The sequence below is a fragment of the Schistocerca piceifrons genome, chromosome 5 (assembly GCF_021461385.2).
Source record: "Schistocerca piceifrons isolate TAMUIC-IGC-003096 chromosome 5, iqSchPice1.1, whole genome shotgun sequence".
In the NCBI taxonomy this organism is placed as follows: Eukaryota; Metazoa; Arthropoda; class Insecta; order Orthoptera; family Acrididae; genus Schistocerca; species Schistocerca piceifrons.
In genome coordinates this window covers 174,178,605-174,183,563 of record NC_060142.1, presented here as the reverse complement: position 1 = coordinate 174,183,563, position 4,959 = coordinate 174,178,605, and positions in this window count along the sequence as shown.

Genomic DNA, 4,959 nt, shown 5'->3' with positions numbered 1-4,959 from the left:
ACGAACCCACGTCACATTGTAAACTCCAATCACGGCCGACCAGACACTCTGCTGTCAGCTTCCATAACTACCAACATTACAACTCCCCAGCTAAACACATCCCTTGAACAAAAAACCATGTCCAATAGTTGAAATAAAACACAGGTCACACCCATCTTCAAGAATGGCAGTAGAAATGATTAATGAACCTACTATTTAATAACCTTGACATCAATTTGCCGTATAATCTTACACCATATTCTAAGGTTAAACGTAGTAATATCTCTGCAATAGAATTAGCTCCTCCACATTACTTGCCTATATTTGAAAATACATAGGGGGAGCCGGGAGGCACTGTGGCCGCGCTCCTTTCAAAGACATACCTTGGCAGAAGCACTTGTATAAGGCCATATTCGATTTCGTCAATCTTATATTTGGCGTGTTTTATATTATAACGAACTTATAATTTACGTTCTCCAAATAAATACTGTTCCAAAATGCTAGCGCATTGAGGACCTCTCGAAAAGGTACAATTTATTGATAATGTCAAATAATGAATTATTAGTGTTTAAGGGTTCCAGTAGCTGCATGACACAAGACAAGACTACAAATTGTAAGTGAAAAACATTTATGGTGAAGAGAAATGTGTTACATGCCATATTATTGTAAAAATATCAGAAGAAAGGATGGGAAAATCGACAAATTTTGTTAATGCAATCGTGAGTATGGCGTCCACATCGTCTTCTGATCAACCTTGTGGTGAACATTATCGTGTATACTCAGACAAGTGCTACTGCAACAAGCGAGCGGCGAAAGGTATTATGCAAAACTTTACACCATTACAGTTTGTGCAAGTGCTATTCCGAAACAAAAATTCTGGACTTTTCGGGAATGTTATATAGACGACATTGAAAAAAAAAAAAAGAACTGATCAGTGCAGAATGCGAAAGTGAAGTGATTGCAACGTTGCTAACTGAGATCGGCATTTTAAAACGTAAATATGACGCCTTAAGACAAGAAGACCTACAAACTGATATATTAAAATATAAAAGCGAACTGGAAGAAGCAAAAATAATAATAAGTTCATTAACTAATGAACTACAAAGACAGGCCTCACATAGAAAATACGCTGAGATCGATGAATTTCAACAGAAAATGCATACCAGCGGAGCAAAAGTCTGTGCCCAAGTGAAATATTTGTCTCGAAGAATAAATAAGAAATTTTCAGGAAATCTCACCGAGTTTAATATCTACTCAGAGAGCCACGGACGTGGATTGGCGGAAGTACTACGAAACCATTACGATCTGAAAGTATGCAGTCATGTGAAATCAGGAGCACTGCGTGGAGGGTCATTAAAGCAGAATTAGGTACAGGTAACCATAGTGTAAAAGTTACAACTGATGTTAATGTCACCCCAAATGAATTTAACCTCTTTTTTTATCAATGCAGCAAACCCTAATCCCTCGTCCCCTCATAAGAAGAGTGCAAAATCAAATTCACAATATACTTACATAAACCCGTTTTTACAGAACTTTGTTGATACTGCGCCACCCTGTAATTGGAGACATGTGGAGATAAGTGATGTAATTAAATCAGTGGCAAAGTTAAGTGACTCCAGATCAGAAGACATTTATAGCCTCTCAAATTTTGTGATTAAAAAAATAATCGACTTGATATCATTCCCTCTCTGCACACTCATAAACTGGATATTTGACAGTGGTATTTTTCCAGAATGTCTAAAGAAGACAGTAGTAATTCCATTACACAAAAAGGGTGATAAATTCTGCACTAGTAATTATCGTCCAATTTCTCTGATACCTATTTTTCAAAAAGTATCAAATATTGTATACAAAAGGAAATTAACATGCATTTGTCAAAAAACAATATACTGACTAAGTCTTAATATGGTTTTAGAGCCCAGTTATCAACAATTAATGCTGTTGAAAATGTTGTTTCTATTGTGCAATCTTCTTTTGAATCCAAATTATTTGCTGAAGCCACACTAGTGGACTTTGATTCTGCAAACCATACAATACTGCTGGAAAAACCATGGCATTAGGGACGTGGAAGTCTCCCTCATTAAATCATATCTCAGTAACAGAAAGCAAACTGTAAGCTACAGCAGCCAAAAGTCACAGTTACTGAATGTCACTAGTGGTGTACCCCACGGATCAGTGCTTGGGCCATTACTGTTTATAATATTTATAAATGACCTGCCCAGCAATATGCCATGCAAATCTGTGCTTTACGCATATGATACAACTTTCATCAGTTCAGGGAAGACATAAATAAACTGAAGGAGCAAAGTAAAGATTTTCTCAGATTATCCAATATGTGGTTTGAAGACAATGAGTTAGCTATTAATTATGAAAAGACTGTAAATATATCCTTCAGCTTATCCAATGCTGATATTGAGTACACTTCTACCAAACTTCTTGGCATATACTTAGATACGAAATCAACCTGGCAGAGTCACATAGACAACGTATCTCGAAAGCTTTCACAAGTTATCTATCTACTGAAAAAATTATGCACCTGTGTTTCTGAAAGCCTGCTGATTAATTCCTATTATGTATTCTTTCATTGCCATATTAGCTATGGTATTCTTCTATGGTGTAATTCTCCATGGTCCAGGAAAATTTTTATTTTGCAGAAGAAAGCCATCAGGAGCAGTCTGTTACTACCAAAAATAACATATCATGCAGGTCATACTTCAAAGAATTACAGATAATGACAGTCCCTTCTCTTTTTATATAGAGCTGACTTTTGTACATAAAAGAATACTTTAACAGTTACAACCTTAAGCAGTCCGTTCATAACCATAACACTCGTTAAACATTTAAGATAGACATACCAGCAACTCCACTCAAGCAAACACAAGACAGTTATGAATACATTGGAATAAGGCTTTTCAACACATTACTTGTGCAGGCACATTCTGTCTCTCTTAATATATTCAAAAGCAAGACTAAAATATGGCTGAAAGACAAAGCTTTTTACATTGTTATAGAATTTGAAAACTCTTCAAAAATAGACCTGACTTACGAAACAACTTGCAACTCTGTTTGTTTGTCTCTGTAGTTCCACATTTAACTATTAAACATGTGGAGAAATCCTTAAGTATGAAATGTATTCTTTTATTATGCACATTCTTTAAAATGCACACTTTAGTTATGTGGGATATCTTTATGTATCAAATGTATTCCTTTATTATGTATGTTCTTTTAAAATGTATACTTTAGCTTTGTGTGATACCTCACAATAGTTATATTTCTTAATATGTAAATTGTACATTTCTCATGATGACATCGATTGCATGTAAATGCTTAAAGATGGATAAATAATTAGATAAATAAGCTCTATGATGTTGAGGATAACGAAATTTCGTCTGATGAAGTTGTTTGTATGGAATTTTTGTTCACATCCTGCCACCCGCAAAAAAAATTAACATTCATCTTCACATTTCTGACAGCTTCTGTAGCTTGGCATTGCCAATCATTTCCAAACTAAGCGTGAAATACGCAAGTGAGAGTAAATATTCAAAACACGTTGATTATCTGCTTAAAAAAATACAACTCATCGTCAGAAAAGAAAACTTAAACAAGACTGACGCATGTGAGAAAGATTTAAAAGGCGACTTAGTCTCACTGTCAGCCACCTATAAAGTATAAAAGAAAATTTACAAACTAGTTATTTTCTGTTACTTTCAAGAGGACAGAAGAAGTTTACTTTCCTGGCAATGAATTATAATTTTTTGCGGATGTTAGATTATTCTTCACACAACAAGTTTACTTTCCTGGCAATGAATTATAATTTTTTGCGGATGTTAGATTATTCTTCACACAACAAGCACATTTATTTAGCTTGTGCTTCAGTAATTTTTGTGATACATATCACTACGCAAATAACTAGTACTTGGTTGATAAGTTCTCACTTTCAAAGAAAGAAAAGACAGCAAAAGTTCCCAGATTGGTAATGGATAAACCATCTGAACATATAATGAGCTTCTGTTGAATACCTTCACAACAGAGACACCTATCGATGCCTTCAAGAAAACAAAAGTATATCTTCAAAAGAAACGCAGCCACGGTACCTCTCATTATGTATTTGCAAATAGAGGCACATCTCCAGATCAACGAGCATTGATTCCAAAAATATCGATCATGAGAAAGGAAACTCGCACTTCCCTCATGTGAGATCCAGAAAGCCATGGAACAAGGCAGCCCGATTGATATAGTTTTTCTTGGTTTCTGAAAAGTTATTAACTCTGTATCACACTTATGCTTGTTATCAAAAGTACGATTGTATGGGGAATCAAGTAAAATTTGTGACTAAATTGAGGATTTCTTGGTAAGAAGGAGGCAGTATGTTGTCTCTGATGGAGAGTCATTCATAGATATAGAAGTAACTTTGGGTGTGTACTGACACATTTGTTGCTCATAATATATTTTAGCAACAATCACAGGCAATATTAATTGTAACATCAGACTTTTTGCTGATAATGCAGTTATCTGTAATGAAATGTGGCATGAAAAGAACTGCACAAATATTCAGTCAGATATTGATAAGATATGAAAGTGGCACAAAGATTTGGCAACTTGCTTTAAATGTTCAGCAATGTAAAGGTGTCCAATTAACAAAACGAAAAATACAGTATGTAATGATTACAGTAGCAATGACTAACAACTGAAATCGGTCAACTCATACAAATACTTGGGTATAAAACTCTAGGGCGAAAAAAATGAAACAGTCATGTAGGCTCTGTCACGTGTAAAGCAGGTGCAAGTTGTCATTTCATAGGTAGAATACTAAGGAAACTTAATTAGTCTACAAAAAAATTTGCCTATAAACCACTTGTGTGACCCATCGTAGAATATTGCTTAAGTGTGTGTGACCCATACGAAATCAGACCAACACGAGATATTTAACATGGTCAAAGATTTGCAGCATATATGATCGCAGGTTTTGCTGACCTGTTG